The 18,643-nt window shown below is 42.8% G+C and overlaps 1 protein-coding gene and 1 long non-coding RNA gene across 2 annotated transcripts in view; one reads left to right on the top strand and one right to left on the bottom strand.

Annotated features, from left to right (window-relative positions):
• The window catches only part of LRRC8B (leucine rich repeat containing 8 VRAC subunit B), an 84,722-nt gene extending 81,489 nt beyond the window's left edge, over positions 1–3,233 (bottom strand). The window contains exon 1 of the mRNA XM_062191698.1: positions 3,154–3,233. The gene's annotated coding sequence lies outside the window, so the exon portion shown is untranslated. The remainder of the gene's footprint in view (positions 1–3,153) is intronic.
• A 193-nt stretch (positions 3,234–3,426) lies between these two features.
• Positions 3,427–18,643, top strand: part of LOC133759931 (uncharacterized) — a 53,395-nt gene continuing 38,178 nt past the window's right edge. The window contains exons 1-3 of the long non-coding RNA XR_009865936.1: positions 3,427–3,519; positions 5,498–5,578; positions 18,231–18,514. This is a non-coding gene — a long non-coding RNA (uncharacterized LOC133759931). The remainder of the gene's footprint in view (positions 3,520–5,497; positions 5,579–18,230; positions 18,515–18,643) is intronic.

Here is an 18,643-nt window from a genome sequence, read left to right as displayed (position 1 = left end):
AAGACTGTAGTGTAGAACCACCACCCCTGGATTTTCTCTTCATCAACTCTTTTTTAGATGTGTAAAAGAAACAAACACCACTTTGATTAAGCCAATGTTCTTTGTGGTCTCTGTTACTGGCAGTTAATCCCGACAAAATCCAGCAACTCATCACAGGTGATGACATAGTGTGCAAACACAGTACACCAGTGTGCACAATTTCGTGCTGTTAGGTAAAATCCTGAAGATTTCTTGCTTATCATTTGCAAGATTTTTTTTTAAAGGAACACTGGAAGAGTTGAGAATGCTGAAAAGGCATTTGACAAAATAAAATAAGGAAGGTTCAAGCATGCTCTCAAATTTGCATACTTGAGGAAGAACCAAAAGGAACATGCTAGTAGAACAGAACTTGGGCTCCACTAAAGACACAGAGGAGGATCTCAGTTACCTGCAAGGAGCTGGAAATGAAAGAGAAACAGAAGCTGTGCAAGCTGACAGGTTCTGTGAAAGATGTTATTAGGTGGAGAGTAGGCAGAATGGAACTGTGGAAATGGCCACAGGATCAGACAAACAGGCAGAAAGAATTACAAGAGATATTGAAATTGAAGAAGCAGGAGATACAGTTCAAATGTATACCGGCTGTAAAAGGGACAAGCAGAGCCACGTGATTCATATCAAAGGCAGCATAAAGTCAAAAAGGGAAAAACGAAAGGTCAAGGTTGAAATCCTGACTACTCATTTTTTATTCATTTCCTTTATTCTGTTCACAAAAGCATCAAAGGAATAAATTTAAATTGTATCGCAAGTAGAATCCTAAATGAAGTGAAGTCATAGAACGTGAAGTTTATCACTATCTTTTGTTCAATTTCTAAATGAACAACAGTGATAAGAATTTAGCAAGGAGACTTTGTGGTATTGGGCCTAAATAAAGATCAACCTTAGTGATCCAGAAAAAAGAAAAATAAGTTATTATGTCTGCCAAAAGCATTATTTTAAACATAGAAAATTAAGTCATAATAAAAGCAGGTAGGAATTTTAAATTGAGAAATAAAGTGAAAGTAGGTAATAGCAATAAAGGAAAAGGCATCAATATGAAAAAAAGACATGACACACATTGCATTTTACAACTGGTTAAACAAATTCCACCCTATAAGTGGGCCTCTCAAATTCCTTTTGAGTAGCTACAGATTGAGATTGTTTGCTGGTGAATCCAGCACTTTCAGAGTCCAAACAGCAGTGAAAGGCATGCTATGTGGCAGGCAGTGCAAGCCATTTCACCAAACGCAGATGAACACGACAGAATCAGAATGCATTAGCTTCTGATAACGTTAGTGTATGGTGGAAGAATGCTGGAAAAGAGAAACAAAATTTAGAAAGCAACTTGATATACACCAAGTGAAAATTAGATATTGGATTAAAGAGGCTATTTTTGTATAGATAGTAAAAATTTTTTTAAAAGAACATAAAAATAGGTACTACTGAAATGATTTTTTAAAAAGTTAAAAATTTACTTCCAAGTGAAACTTTGGCTAAAAAGTAAGGATCTTTGAAATCTTGACACATTTTGCCCCTTCAACTTCAGAAAATAAAAGTGCAGGCAAATATCCACATTGATTCATCTACTAAAACCGGAGAGGATTTGGTATTTTTCCCAAGCTTTAGTGTTTGGGGCCCTGTTCATTCTAGGATTTGAAAACTGCTACGGGGAATGTGGTAGTGAGGAGGATTAAAAAAGCAAAGCTTAACTAATACAACAAAACCATCCCAACTTTGAATATACTCATGCCAGGCTGGACAAGCTGGAACACCTTTCCCGCTGAAGAAAACCGATACGTTTTGAAAACCAGTAAGTGTTAACACAGATTTTTAAAACTAGGTGTAAGAAAAGTGCCAGCACCCAACTGTGCCCTTAATAGCAATTCCTCCCCCCTTCACCAACTACACCAAAAGCCCTCTTTGTAGTTCAGAGCACCATCAGCCATGTGAGGGCTTATATCTTAAACCACATGGGCCCAACGACCTGAGGGATTAGCTGTCATTTCATATTTTCTTAAAGACTGGAGAGGATGACTAGGACAGTCAGGGGCAGAAAAACAAAGTCACCTTGGCCCCCGCATTTTTAGTTCTCCAGAAGTGTCCCTTGTACCCACGGGGAGTACCAAATTGTTAAATAATGATACTGCAGTGTGACTTCTGTTCCAAGCTTTGGGTCCTGTTCTAAGGTTCAGGAGAAAGGCTGATAAAGACACACACTGCTTAATGTCTCAGTATGCGTTCAACCAATTGCCTATTTTAAGTTGCCTACATATTTACAATGTAATATTTTTCATACTGATATCCTTTTACAGCTAAGTGTTTAAGTGTCTAGGCAAGGTGAATTTATTTTCAAGGAAGTTCACACACACCGGTGTTAGGTTTGCCCTTGGGCGTGGGGGCAGGCGGTAGGGGGTGCTAGGCTAGTCCTGACCACAAATACCTCTTCACAAATGCCACCTGAAGTGTCGGCTGAGGACGCAGAGTAATGAGCCAACCCTGCACCTCCTTCCTCCTGACCTCTCAACACCTGCTCAACTGTAGCCCAAGGGGAGGAAACTCCTGTGCCTCTCTTTAAATGGGAATCCGTTGCCCTCTTTCCCCGCCCCCCCGTCAAACGAATGCCCAACGCCAGCACCAAACTGTAGACGAATAATCAGTATAGGAGAACACAGAATGTTTGCCAACAAACAGCGCCAGGGCAGGGGGCAAACGACAGCGACCACAAGAGGACGCCCTGGACGGAGGTCCGCTCACCTGGGCGAGGCTCCAGCCTGGGAAAGCAGAACCCTTTCTCCGCCCCGCCCGAGGACTCGCACAGGTGCAGCGCCAAGGCTACCGGAGGACACAGGGGGGCCGCCCACCCACTCTTTTCGCCCCAGATGACCCTAGCACCCGGGAAAGCTTCCCTCAGCGGGTATCGCTCCTTCTTTCCCGGAGACAAGGGAGCAACGAAACCGCCACTCACGTCTCCGGCCGCGCCACCCGTCCGCAACCAGGCACGCAGGTGAGGTGCAGACAGGTAACCGCACCTGCTCTCCCAACCCCACCTGCTGCGTCTCCTAGCCCCGTCCTCCTCCTCCACCGCCTCGGTGGGCTCGGCTCCTCCTCCACACGCCGCGCTGTCACGCTCCGACCTACCTGTGCGACTCCAACCCCGAGTCGCCGGGGCGAACCGTGGCGGGCACCCCGCGCGCCTCCGGGCCCGCCGGCGGCGGCCCGGCGCCCGCACTTTGCCGGCTGCCGGCGGCTGCGGGCTCAGCGGGAAGCCCCGGCGCTGCCCAGCTCGCCGCCTCCGAGCGGCTCCATTGTGACGCGGCGCGTTCCGGCGGCCAATGGGCGCGCGGCGGCGCGAACCGCTGACTGAGTTCGCGCGCGGAGGAGGAGGGGCCGGGCCGAGGTAGGGGCGGCGGCGCGGCCTCGGCGGTGGCGGCCGTGGCTGCCGCGGAGGAGGAGGACGAGGAGGACGAGGAGCAGGACGAAGAGGAAGCAGCCGCGGCCGCTGGGGTAGTTGCTCCTGCTGTGAAACTGTCTGCTCGCTCTGGGCGCGAGGTTTTGCCCAGCTTTGCAGTGGCGGGGGCCGGTGACTCACCCGTCTCTGCTGGGAACAAAGCGCAGCCACCTCCCCGAGCGCGCCATGTGGCCGCCGGGTCCCCTGGCCCAGCCGCGCGCCTCGCGGGGGACGCTGGGCTGTGGCCAGCGGAGGGAGCGAGAGGGGCCCAGGCCGGTCCCCAGGCGCCGCCACGCCAGAGACTTTGGCCGTACCCGGTGTGCTTGTTTGCGGGTCGGGTTCCCGCCTTCTCACGTGTGCGCCCCGAATAACTTGTTATTTACATAACGTGCGCTGGGGCCCGAGGAAAGGCTCGCGAGCAGCGCGGGGGAACCCGCCTCTTGGACTCTGAAGTCCCTGGGCCGAGCCCCTGGAGGGAGGGTTTTACAGTTGTACCGCACTAAGCTGCCTAAATTCAGTTCTGGCCTCCAGTGTCATCCGCCCCTCTCAGGTGTGCTGATCGTTGAGATGAGAGGGGGCGACCTGGGAGACTGCACTCATGACCTACGTTGTGGCTAATCAACTGCAGGTGCACCATGGCTAGCGCCCAACCCACTTCCCTCTAGGGTTAAGTGCCCGGAGTTTGAACAGTAACAATGCGCCTCACCAGAAAATAACATTAATCCAAACCCTAGGAATTAAGGGGACTTGATATTTTGTGTCCTCCACTTACACTCCATTTTAACTCGGCCTCTGCCCAAGCTCCCATTTGCAATACAATGATTCAATTAGGCAAGATTAAATATCTCTTAGTTGCTATGGCAATGACATCTCTTTATAAAGTAAAACTTTGCAAGGGACCTCCCAAAGGAATAGAGTATAAAAGACTCAGCATTAGGGACATCTGATCAGGTTTTGTAAATGGGAGTAAAGAAAACGCAGTCCCGAGTTACATGAGACAAACGGTGTCCCACATAGACTGTTCAGATTAGAACTACAATTTGAATCACTCTGAGAGGTAGCAAGAAGGCTGCCTGTGTGTCTCTTGTTGTTTCCTTGTCTGCTGAATTCTGGGTTGGCGGCTGTCGTCTTCCTGCGTCTCGGGGGAGAAGCTGGAAGAACATGCCTTCATTGGTCATTCAACAAGTTTTTGTTGAGCCATGTGTGTGAGCCACTGTGTATGCACAGATCTAAATCTAACTTACATTTGTGTTTGGTTCTCAAACTGCTCACCATTTGGAGATGGGTCACATATAGGTGTATTCCTTGTAAATGAAACAAAGAAAAAAGTGGTATTAGATACAGATTGTAAAGTTATGACATTGAAACTTGAAAGAATCCGTTTTGTACGTGTTTCTGAATGTTTGGAAAGGAATATTCCTCCCCCCATCAAATCCCTGAGCAGATGACCCATTCTTCCATCACAGCGGTTAACAGCCTATATGACTTGGGGTAGTTACTTACCTTCCCTAAACTCAGACTTAAGAGATTATAAACTAGATATGCCTTCAACATTTCAATCCCAATGACGATGTGAATACAAAAATAATGCTTGGCAACCCAATTTACCATTAGCTGATAGTTAAAGCAACCAATTTCATTCAAACAGTAATATTTCTAGGTAAACTTCAGACATGTAACATATAAATGTTATTTTAATTCTCAAACACCTGTCAAGGTGACAACATTGATTCCATGGAGAAAGAAGACTTCCAAATTTGTGATATTGTATCTCGGAATCTCTTTCTGAAGCAAGAGCCCCAAATAGCTGTTTCTCCTGTTTTATTTTATTTTTTTATTTTTTTGCTATGGCATATGAGGGTACTTCAAAATGCTCATGGAAAAATGGAACTGAAAAGTCTATTCTGGTGCAAAAATTGTGAAAATCCATGCATACAAGGCTCTTCAAAAAGTTCATATAATGCAAACTGTGAAAAAACTGCATGAATTTCAACATTTTTGCATTAAAACAAATCTTGTAATTCTGTTTTCCAGAACTGTTTGAAGAACTCTTTTTAAGCTCCCAATAGCATTACAATGGAGAGAAAGAGGAATAACCCCAAATACTGCTCTCAGGTACTTTTTAAATAATATGTACATGATATGTTCCCATAAAGAGAGAGTATTTAGTGACTAGAATATTTTGGCATCCCATTATAGGCCTTATAATTAGGAATGCTTGACTGTTCATGTCTGTGCCCAATTTTTCCACTACATTGTATTATCTTTGAAAACAAGACCCCTGAGGTCCTTGGAATATGATAAGTCCTTACAGGAGTACCTGACGTTCTCTCAAGGATTTTTTTTTTTTTTGATAAAAAGTAAACTCTGAAAGACTCAGGTACCATTTCTACAGCCAAACCCATCAAAGACTAAAGCAGAGATTTAAAACTCCGTCATGGATGTTAAGCAGTTTATTATGTGTCCAGCAGTGTGCTAGACACTATAGGTGATGCCAGAGGAACATAAAACTTGGTCCCTGACCTCAGCAGCATGCAGCTTTTATGAACAGTTGGGGTTGGTGTTATGGTGCAGCTGATTAAGCTGCCACTTGGGATCCCCACATCCCAGCAGGCTGGTTCTAGTCCCAGTTATTCTGCTTCCTGTCCTGCCTCCCCTAGTGCAGCTGGGAAGCAGTAGATGATGGCTCAAGTACTTCGGTACCTGCCACACACCTGGGAGACCCAATGGAGTTCCCAGCTCCTGGCTTTGGTGTAATCCATCCCCAGGTGTTGCAGGCATTTGGAGAGTGAACTAGTGCGTGGAGGATCTCTGTCATTCTTTCAACTAAATAAGTCAGGTACTTCTCACACTCAAATTAATGTAGAACAGTGTTAGTGGGAGTAATCAGAAAAAGCCTCGTGAAGAAAGGAGAACTTAACATCGGAGGGACAGGATTAAGAAAACATCTTGTGGTTTTGCCCTGTGTGCCCCAAACATTGTCTTAAAATGACTGATTCACCTTCAGGACTCTTTGTGGCAGGATGAGAACCTGGAGGAGAAGCTGAAGTACAAAGATTCTGCTTGTTTTTTTTTTTTTTTTAAAGATTTATTTATTTATTTGAAAGAGTTACACAGAGAGGAGAAGCAGAGAGAGAGAGAGAGAGATCTTCCATCCGCTGGTTCACTCCCCAGTTGGCCACAACGGCCGGATCTGTGCCAATCTGAAGCCAGGAGCCAGGAGCTTCTTCCAGGTCTGCCACGCAGGTGCAGGGGCCCAAGGACTTGGGCCATCTTCTACTGCTTTCCCAGGCCCCAGCAGGGAGCTGGATTGGAACTGGAGCAGCTGGGACACAAACTGACGCTCATATGAGATGCCGGCACTGCAGGCGATGGCTTTACCTGCTACACTATGGCGCCGACCTCAAGATTCTGCTTTCTATAACATCTCAAAAATAACTAGTGATAGGGCATTTGCACTCATGTGACAAAGGAGATGAATAGGAACAGCAAGTGTGCCAGTTCCTAATGACATAGGCAACATCTCCAATGATGTAAATGAAATGGTGACTGCAATGTGGTCACGCAGTAGCTGAGTTCCGTGGCCTATATGAAGGTGTCACCGGACTCCTGGATTTGGAAGATCCCTTCTGGGCTGAGTGACATTAGTGCTGAGCTCTGCTGCATGTGGTTGCCTTGATAAGAGTTTAGTTTCCTGTGAATCTTGATAACAGCTCTTATGATTCATTGAAGACAGCATATTATCAAACACTGGCAGCTCTTTTCCATTTTGGCATTCTAAAAAGCATGATTGTAAAAAATTTTGTATGTCTTAAAATTAAACATTGACTATCTACAATGTCTACAAAAAGTCACTGAAGGTTTGGCGGAGGTGAAGAATACCTAAATCCATATATAATAATTTTCTTAAAGATACAGTACTGTGGTGGTGACAGTGTGTCTGGATAGCACGCAGCCTCCGAAAGGGGAGATGAGTTTGATGGGCATTGTAAAATTGAGGGAGAATCAGTGAACATGGATCTGAGAAATTTTAGACAACTTCAGGTTTCTAAATTGTAATATTACTATGATAGCCTATATATTTTAAATCTTAGGATCATAGTTTAGGATTGTGAATTCTATTGAAGTATCAGGTCAGAAAGAAAAGAGCAAAATTAAAAATCGGTTCTACTCCTGCACTTGGGAAGTTTGCCACAGTCCCCAGGTTTGTTTATGATTGAGTACATTGTCATAATCAAAGATCTTTACTCACTTTTTGCCAGTTTACAATATTTTTCTGACCCTTTCAATCTTGAGGTTGCAGAGCTTTCAAATGAACTTTTCTTGGGCCTTTCCTTGGGACAAATTCTGAGAATGAGCACAGTGGTAAGAATTCTGAGATAACAAATTGGATATTAATCATGTGTTTGGAAAAAGGTTGCTTGACCTAGAAATCCAAACTGCAATTGTTCATGCTGGCTGTGCCCTTCTGTGTGAGTTGATCCTGACCTGATCCCAGTCTGAAATAGTCATAACTATTCACTCGGTGTTTTGACCACCCATTGTGCTGAGTGCCCTGTGTGCCTTACTATGCACGTCCCTTCCTTAACAGACAAGTGCTATCAGGGTGACCCTCATTTGAGTCCTTTCCCCTAAGGGAAGCCATCAGTTCCTGCTGTAGGATGCCTGATATCCTCAGTTGATCTGTCTTCTGGGAACTTGTCCAAATATTTCTTTGAAAGTTTCCCATGCATCCCATTTATAGAAAATAAGCTGTCATCTGGGTCGCATATTGGAGACTACCTCAAAGCAGCCAACAATTATTGACTCTTACTGTTTTTCTGTCCATGCAAAGGAGGCGGCTTCTAAGAAAATATTCACAACGGAAGCCAGGATGAAAACCCAGAACTGAAGCAGAACTAGTAGCTCTCTGCTGCTGTAAAAGGGTCTAAAAAGAGCCCTCTGCTGGTCATGGCTTCTGGTGACTGAGATGAAACTTACTGGGCTCCCTGTGGGAATTCAATCTAGGTTCTCTGAACCCTGTAGTAATCTAGGGAAGAGGCTTCCTTGTGCTGTAAAAGCAGCTGGTTTCTGGGGTTCCTCATGACAAATGCTTCCATGTCTTGGGTTTGGAGTAGGTCAGTTAGATCTTGATCAGCCCCCCCCCCCCTTTTTTCTTGGCAGCTGTGTTGTCTTGTGTTCTTTGTCTAATATAAGACTTTCCATTAGCTATAATTCACATTGATCACTGGACTTCAGCCTCTACTTAATTGACTTCAGAGGAGCAGAAGCTGATCTATCTCCTAGTTCATTAAACACTTGGATAAAAAGTAAAAATACATTGCAAAAGAACATGATTCAGAGCATTGTAGAGCTGGAGAAGAGGTGTATGCTGGGAAGAGCATTGGACTTGAAGTGTTCTCTTGGGTTCTCTTGTTGCCTTTCTGGCCACGAGACATAGGGAAAGCCACTAACAGTCTAAGCAGAAGTTTCAGTTTCCCAGTATGTTCCATGTGTCTACCTAGGACTATGGAAAAAGATAGGGATAATCCATGTTTCAGAATTCTCAATCTTCATTTCACTTCACTCAGTCTTTTTTTTTTTTTTTTTTGACAGGCAGAGTGGACAGTGAGAGAGAGAGACAGAGAGAAAGGTCTTCCTTTTGCCGTTGGTTCACCCTCCAATGGCCACCACGGCTGGCGCGCTGCGGCCGGCGCACCGCGCTGATCCGATGGCAGGAGCCAGGTGCTTATCCTGGTCTCCCATGGGGTGCAGGGCCCAAGGACTTGGGCCATCCTCCACTGCACTCCCTGGCCACAGCAGAGAGCTGGCCTGGAAGAGGGGCAACGGGGACAGGATCGGTGCCCTGACCGGGACTAGAACCCGGTGTGCCGGCGCCGCAGGCAGAGGATTAGCCTATTGAGCCGTGGCGCTGGCCCACTCAGTCTTGTATCATCCAACAGATACGCTGTGCCCACAGAGTGCAAAACATCAAAGGGGTTTCTGAGGATCCACTGGTGCATGTGATGGCTGTGACTTTGGCTTCCCGGAGCCCACCAGCTCACAGCACTCTTACAGAGCTGTTATGGTTGGACACAATAAATCAGTAACAACTGTTCCGAAACAAACTTCCAGTCTCTTCCACAGTATCAACCACTTTGGCTTTGCTTTCTGAATCCTCCATAACCAAATGCAGCACACCTTTCCATATCTGCTTATTCTTTGACTAACTTACTGTATATCTTTGTGCCCAATTCACTCTATCCACCAAATTTTTGTTTTGGTGGAATACAACAGAAATGGTACACTTCCCATCAAGAAGCTTAAAGTTTTTAAAATTGAAAAAGGAGAGGCAAATTTGAGATCCAGTAGAATCTCCAAACATAGGCTCTTTAAACAGCTCAGAAGGTATAACAAAAACATGCTTTAGAATAGCTGGATAGGGGCTGGCGCTGTGGCTCAGTGTGTTAATGCCCTGGCCTGCAGTGCCAGCATCCCATATGGGCACCGGTTTGAGTCCCGGATGCTCCACTTCTGATCCAGCTCCCTGCTATGGCCTGGGAAAGCAGTATAAGATGGCCCAAGTCCTTGGGCCCCTGCACCCATGTGGGAGACCTGGAAGAAACTCCTGGCTTCTGGCTTCGGATCAGCACAGCTCCAACAGTTGCAGCCAATTGGGGAGTGAACCATTGAATGGAAAACCTCTCTCTCTCTCCCTCTCTGCCTCTCCTCTCTCTGTGACTTTCAAATAAACAAATAAATCTTTAAAAAAAAAAGAGTAGCTGGGTATAACCTGTTTACCTTATGAGAAAGGCAAAAATACTTTTTTTTTTTTTACCTTATTTCAATATTGAGGATCAAGGGTAGGTGGGTATACATTGATAGAGGAGAGAATAGGTTAAATTTATTTTTAGAAACTGAGGCCAGAGGAGTGGCCATTTGGCACAACTGTTAAGTTGCTGTTTGCGATGCACACATCCCATGTCTGAATGCCTAGGTTCGAGTCCTGGCTCCTGTTTCTGATCCAGTTTCCTGCTAAGGTGTACCACCAGGAAACAGCAGGTGATGGCAGCTTAGGTATTTGGGTCCCTATCACCCATATGGGAGACTCAGATTGAATCCTGGGCTCCTGGTTTCTGCTGGGCCCACCCGTAATCATTGTGGACATTTGGGAAGTGATGCAATGGATAGAGATTCTTTCTCTCCATTTCAAATAAAATGTAAACTAATTACAAAAGAAATTTGTACTAGATGAGTACATTAAAAGGGTATCAGAGAAAGCCTGTTGTTTTGGTGAGTAAAACATGTTGGTGGCTTATAAAAACCTCATTGTAGGTGGGGAATAACCTAGCTTGGAAAGAGCAGGGGGAATTATATTGACAGATGAAAACAAATATGTAGGTGGTAGAAATTTTACAATTTCATCATCATACTTGGGTAAATTTTAATATCAAAATTCCTGAATTATCACTTCAATAAACAGTTTTTTTTTTTACTCTTCAGGGTAAACCTGAGGACAAAAAGTACATGTACTTTATGTTCATTAAACAATTTTTATTCACTTAAAGATTTATGTATTTGAGAGACAGCATTACAGAAAAGTGAACCGCTGGTTCACTCCCCAAATGGCTGCAATGGCTGGAGCTGAACTGATCAGAAGCCAGGAACAAGGAGCCTTGTCCAGGTCTGCCACGTGGGTGCAGGGGCCCAAGCACTTGGGCTATCTTCCATTCCTTTCCCAGGCTATTATCAGGGAGCTGGATTAGAAGTGGATCAGGGCCAGCGTCCGCCTGCGGGGCGCTGGCACACCGGGTTCTAGTCCCGGTTGGGGTACTGGACTTTGTCCCGGTTGCCCCTCTTCCAGGCCAGCTCTCTGCTGTGGCTCAGGAGTGCAGTGGAGGATAGCCCAGGTGCTTGGGCCCTGCACCCCATGGGAGACCAGGAGAAGCACCTGGCTCCTGCCTTCGGATCAGTGTGGTGCGCCGGCCGCAGCATGCCGGCTGCAGCAGCCATTGGAGGGTGAACCAACGGCAAAAGGAAGACCTTTCTCTCTGTCTCTCTCTCTCTGTGCACTCTGCCTGTCAAAAAAAAAAAAAGTGGATCAGATGGGACTCAAACCAGTACCCATATAGGATGACAGCACCTCAGGAAAGGTTTAACCTACTATGCCACTGCACTGACCCCTAAACAATTTCTTTTTATAAACAACTTTATAGTTCACACAAATCACTCAAATAAAGTAGTATGGGCTTTGCTAAAGACTCTTACTACTATGATTTGTATACCTGAGAGATAGAATCTATTAGCAGTCTCCAAACTTGTTCAGTCATTCTGTTAAACCTTCTGTAGCTCAGACATCTTTCAGAGTCCAGCCGCTTGAAAGATGACCACTGCTTAACTGCAGATCACTGACCTTGAAGAATGCTACAAAAGTGTGTATTTCAGGAGAACAAAAGCCACATTCATCATATGGACTAGTGCACCATCAGAAACTGATAGAGTGATTTACATCTATGAGGCATGGAATCAGTAGTAGTTTCATATGAATGAATGAAATGAAGTCAGAAATATGCATCCTCTTTATCTTGTTCATTTTGATGTCATTTCAGCATTTGACCCCTAACTCTGTTTCTCACATTTTAACCTGTTCTTACTTAACTGAAGATAATACGCACATGTAAAGGTTCAGGGTTTGGAGGTGGCAGGGAATACATGAAGTAATTTAGAGGTGATATCTAGGTGGTGGTAGACTAAAGTGACCTTAAAATTACTCATTACCAAATTGATTATTTGTAATGTCTTCATCCCCTTCTGGTAACATCCACATCCACATTAACATTGGATCATTCTTTTCAACTTAAGTGTCTTGTGACTTTGAAGTTCTAACATCTTGAGATTTCTTTGATAATTCTTGATTAGAGAATCGGGATTGGAGATGCTGGAAACCATGATGAATGGTGTAAAATAAAAGCCAGTGAAGACATGTGTGAGAAGATCATGACTGACTTCAGAAGTACATTCACTGTTATCATGATCTTGGGGAAGTCAGTTACTCAGGCTGAGTTTAGAGTTTCTATTTGTAAATGGAGAGACTTTGAGTAGATTATATCTGAGGCCCTCCTGAGCCTATTGCTTTTAAACACAAAGACAGTTAATGCATATATATATATATATATGTATATGTATGTGTGTGTGTGTGTGTGTATGTGGTTAGAGATAGGGAAGTGGATGATTAGTTACTAAATGCTTTACTTGATTTGTGGAAGAAGGGGAAAGTTATTGGGAGAATGAGGTAAGATTCTTCACTAGACTCTAATTCCTTAGTTATATTATTTACCTTTGACATCCCAGGGCATAACATAGTATCTGGGAATAGTGGATGATCGATAAATGTTAATGAATGTAGGGTAAATGTTATTGTGTCTTCCATTCCCAGGTGTTTGGTATAGGAAAGAATAGTAGCTGCTTACTCAGCCTTTTCTAGCTTAAAGCTACTAACAGAATATTTAAGAAACATTAGTGCTCTCTACTGGAGATCTTTATATTGCAGGAATTACTACTTGATTGATTTTTTTTCGATGACTGATTTTGAGTTAGGTTCTAAAGTTCTGGATTTTAGAAACAAGATATGATAGACTTATTTTTGATGTATTGGAAGTATAGGTTTGGTATTTTAGCACTGAGAATGACATAATTTGCACTCATATTCCAGATCTTGCTTCTTTCTCTCTCTTTCTGTCCTTCCTTCAGAGCTCTTGCACTTAAACGTTTATGAAATGTCATATTCTCTCTTGTTCTTTGTAAAGAGAGAGGGATAGGGTTAATTAAAATATTAATTTTATGTATCAAAAAGACAAGCCACAGAAGGGTAGAAGACATTTGCCAATCATGTAAAAGGGAGTTGTGTCTAGAATGTACAAAAACATAATTCAACAGTTAAAAGTTGAGTAAGTTTAAAAATGGGCAAGAGGGTACAGTCTGGAAAGATAGTGGAGTAGGAATCACCAGTAATTTCTTCACCTAAAAAAACTGCGATATCAGAATCTGTCAGTGTAATTATTTTGGAAGTCTGGAAGACTTGGGTAATAAATTATGGTTCTTCTAAGTCATTTCAACTCTTAGCATAGTGGTGCCACATTCATCCCAGCTGCACCTCTTCTGGCCCATGACAAGCAACTGTGCATGTGTTCCAAGAACAATTCTACATGTAGTTTGTGGGAGCCGAGGTCGGTAAAGGGACTCTAACTCCAGTTAATGGGGAACTGTGGTCTGATCCTTGATGACAGAGGTGCAGAGCTAGGTAGCCACTGGTGTTATGGCCCACCTCACTGTTACTTGTTAGTCCCTTTCAGCTGAAGTGAATTATAGGGGCTTTAAAGGGCCAGTGTCTCACTTCATGTTTTTTCTTTTGCCATCTCTGGTATCCAGATATTAAAGGCCAGGACACTCAACAGCAACTGCATGTATAGAGAAAATTAGAAAGTGATCATACATGCTCAGGGCAAGGCACAGGCTCAGAAAAACCTGGAAAGACCTTTAATTTACTTACACCTCAGGTTGATCTTGGAATAGGGACAATATATAGCAACAACAAAAAGAAACAAAAACAATGACCAAAAAACAAAACACCCAACAATAATAAACTCTAGGGAAGAAGGAACATCTAACATCCAGAGTGGCCACATTATTGAATCAAATGCCCAGTTTTGAATCAAAAGGCAAGAAGCAGGAAAGCACGACCTATTCAAAGGAAAAAAATCAACAAAAACTGTTCTTGAAAAAAACTTTATTGCAGATCTATTAGACCAATACTTTAAAACAACTGTCCTAACAATTTTCAAAGAAATGAAGATGTGGAATAAAAACACAAAAACCTCAGCAATGCATAAACAAAATTGAAATTCCAGAAAAGAGATAGAAAACCTAAGAAAATAAGAAGTTCTTGAGTTTAAAAGTAGACTATATAAAATGAAAAGTTTACTAGAGATTCAAAGGCTGATTTGACCAGGCAGAAGTAACTTGAAAATAAGACAATGGAAAGCATTGAGTCTTCAGAACAGAAAGAAAAATGATTGGAGGAAAGTGAACAGAGTGTAAGGATCTGTGGGATGACACAATTTGGGTCAGCATATTTATTGTTGGAGTCCATAATGACAGAAGAAAGAGGAAGGGCAGAGAAAATATTTGAAGAAATAATGTCTGGATACTCCCTTAATTTGAAAAAAAAAAAAAAAAAAGATGCGAATGTAATCCAAGATGCTCAATGAACCCCAAGGAAGATGAATTCAAAGAGGTCTACACTGGGGCCTGCACTGTGGTATAGTAGGTTAACCATCTGCCTTTGGTGCTGGCATCCCATATGGGCACCAGATCATGTCCCGGCTGCTCCTCTTCAGATCCAGTTCTCTGCTAATGGCCTGTGAAAGCAGTGGAAAATAGCCCAAGTGCTTCTGACCCTGCACCCACCTGGGAGACCTGGAAGGAGCTCCTGACTTCAGATCAGCCCAACTCTGGTTATTTTGGCCATTTGTGGAGTGAACCATGAACCAGTGAATGGAAGATCTCTCTGTCTCTCCCTCTCTCTGTCTGTAACTCTGCCTCGCAAATAAATACATATTTTTAAAAAAGATCTACATCAAGATCTTTTGTAATAAAGTTTTCAAAAGCCAAAGCTGATCAGAGAATCTTTAAACCAGTGAGAAGATGGTAATTTCTTTACATACAAGGGATTCTCCATAAAATTAAAGGCAAATTTTTTACCAGGAACCTGGGAGCCACGAGACAATGGGTTGATACATTCAAAGTGGTAAAAGAAAAACACTTGTCAACCAAAAATCCTATTTCCCATAAAACTGTCCTTCAAAACAGTGAGAGAGAAGTTAAGACCTCAGATAAACAAAAGCTGAGGGTGTCCATGACCACTTAATCTGTCCTGTTAGATGTTCTCAAGAGAGTCCCAAGAGTGAAATTAAAAGTCACCAGACGTAAATCAAAGCTGCGTGAAGAAATCAAGACCACAATGAAGATAAAGACAGGGATAGCTATAAAAGCTAGTATTGTTAAGTATGGTTTGTAACTGCTCTTTTTATTTTCTACATGGTTTAAGAAACTAATACATGAAAAAATGATTGATCTAAAGGCTAGAATAATCATAACTTTGCTTTGTAACTCCACATTTTGTTGTCTACATGATTTAAGAGACTAGTGCATTTCAAGTATTATTAGCTTGTATTTGTGGGTACACAGTGTAAAAAGATGTAATTTTGTGGTATTAGCAATGAAAAAGAACAAGAACAGAGCTGTTAAAGGAGCAGAGTTCTCATATATTGTTGAAATTATGCCAGTTTGAATTCAAATTAGATTGTTACAACTTTGGAAAGTTAAATGTGACCTCCATGATAATCACAGATAAAATAGCTATAGAATGCGACAAAAGGAAATTACAAAGGAATTTAATGTTTTGCTACAAAAAAACTAAACACAGAAGACTGTAATGCACAAAATGAAGGAAACAAAGCTATCAGACATACAGAAAACAACTAGCAAAATGACTTAGAACCCTCCTGCTTAGTAATTATTTATATGTAAATGAAATCAACTCTCCAATCAAAAGACAGATTAACAGAATGAATTATATTATAAAACAGAATCCAAAAATGTGTTGTCCATATGAGACATTTATTTTTAAAATTTATTTGAAAAGCAAGCAGCAAGCAAGAGACACAGAGAAGAGAGAGAGAGAGAGAGGTCTCCCACCCACTGTTTACTCCTCAAATGCCCACAAACAACTGGGGCTACAGTAGGCCAAAACCAGGAGCCAGGAACTCAATCTGGGTCTCTCACTTGGGTAGCAATGACTACTAGAGTCATCACCTGCTGCCTCCCAAGGTATACATTAACAGAAAGCTGGAATCAGGAGTGGTTGGGACTCCAGTGTAGGCACTCTGATATGGGATGCAGGTGTCTGAAATAGCATCTTAAAAACTATGCCAAATACCTCCCTCCAAGACTCATTTAATTTTTATTTGCTCATTTTCATTTTATTTGAAAATCAGAAAGAGATCGTCCATCTACTGGTTCATTCCCCAAATACCCATAAAAGCCAGGCCTGGGCCATGCTGAAACCAGGAGCCTAAAGCTCCATCTCAGACTCCCATCACTTACTGCCACCCAGGGTGTACATTAGCAGAAAGCTGAAGTAGAAGAATAGCTGGGGAGGAGGGGCCAGCGCTGTGGCACAGTAGGTTAATCCTCCACCTGTGGCGCCAACATCCCACATGGGCCCTGGTTCTAGTCCTGGCTACTCCTCTTCTGATCCAACTCTCTGCTATGACCTGGGAAAGCAGAAGAAGATGGTGCAAGCACTTTGGCCCTGCACCCACGTGGGAGACCCAGAAGAAGCTCCTGACTCCTGGCTTCGGGTCAGCTCAGCTCTGGCCATTGTGGCCATTTGGGTAGTGAGCCTGTGGATGAAGACCTTTCTCTTGTCTCTCCCTTTCACTGTCTGTAGTTCTACTTCTCAAATAAATAAATAAAATCTTAAAAAGTAGCTGCGACTTGAACCAGACTCTGATATGGGATGGGGGTATCCCAAGCTGCAACTTCAGCTGCTACGCTAAATTCCTGTCCCCTGAGACTCATTTTAGAGCTAAAAATACAAGTAGATTGAAAGTAAAAGATGGCAAAAAGATACTCTTTTAATGCAAAGAGTAACCACAATAACAAAAATAGCGGAGGGGGCTAATATGAGGTAAATTTTAAATCACAAGAACACTATTTTATAAAAGATTCAATAAAAAATATGGTCATAAAAATATGGTCATTATAAACATTTGCACACATAATTATAGATCACCAAAATGCATGAAGCAGATACAGATCTAATGGGGAAAAATAGGTCATTCTACATACTAGTTGGAGACTTCAGTATCCCTTTTTTTTATTCTTCTAAAATATTTTATGTATTTATTTGAGAAGTAGAGTTACAGGCAGGGAGAGGGAGAGATGCAGAGAGATCTTCCATCCCCCAGATGGCTGCAATGGCCAGAGCAGGACTGATCTGAAGCCAGGAGCTTCTTCCAGGTCTTCCACAAGGGTGCAGGGGCCCAAGCACTTGGGGCATCTCTACTGCTTTCCCAGGCCATAAGCCGAGAGCTGGGTTGGAAGAGCAGCAGCTTGGAAGTGAACCGGTGTCTATATGGGATGCCAGCACAATAGGCAGAAGCTTAGCTACTATGCCACAGCACAAGCTCCCCAATATCCCATTTTCAATAATGGATAGAACAAACCAGATAGAAAGTAAGGAATTACAGAACTTGAAAAAAATAAACCAATCTTTCTGAAACTTTCCCAAAAACCTGAATAGAAGAGTTTAAACCAAATTTTGCAGCTATTCAAAGAATTATACACCATGACCAAGTGGGATTTATTCCTCAGGTACAAGGATGGTTCAACTTGTGAAAATTGGTCAGTGTAAGACAACATTGACAGATTAAATGGAAAAGAAATCCAATGGCAATCTTAATTGATTTTACAAAGCTTTTGACAAAATTTATCACCATTTTGTGATTTAAAAAAAAAAAACACTTAAACTAAGCATGGAAAGAAATTTCTTTATAATAAAAACCATATATGGAAAATCACAGCAGATGTCATACTGAGTGGTGAAGTATTGTAAGCTCTTCCTTGGGGGCCAGCACTGTGATGCAACAATTGAAGCCACTGCATGTGGCACTGGCATTCTATAGGAGCACTAGCTCAATTCCTGGCTGTTTCACTTCCATTCCAGCTCCCTACTGATGTGCTTGGAAAAGCAGCTGAAGATGGCTCAGTATTTGGGCCCCTGCACCCATGCTTAAGACCCCAGTGAAGCTCCTGGCTTCAGCATTTGGAACCAGCAGATGGAAGACCTCTCTGTTTCTCCCTCCTCTGCATAACTCTGCCCTTCAAATAAATACAACTTGAAAAACAAATGAAAGAAAGATCTTCTTTGAAAACCGGACCATGAGGAGGATACTCACTTCTTCCACTTGTATTTAACATTGTTCTAGAAGTTCTAGACAAAACAATTAGGTAAGTGAAAGAAATGAGACATGCATATTTGTAAAGGAATGAGAAAATTTTCCTTCACAAATGGTATGATCTTATACTTGGAAAAACCTAAAAGTTTCACCAAAAAACTATGAGTGAATAAATGATTTT

Source organism: Lepus europaeus, chromosome 5, assembly GCF_033115175.1.
Source record: "Lepus europaeus isolate LE1 chromosome 5, mLepTim1.pri, whole genome shotgun sequence".
NCBI lineage: Eukaryota > Metazoa > Chordata > Mammalia > Lagomorpha > Leporidae > Lepus > Lepus europaeus.
This window is presented reverse-complemented; position numbering and strand designations above follow the sequence as displayed.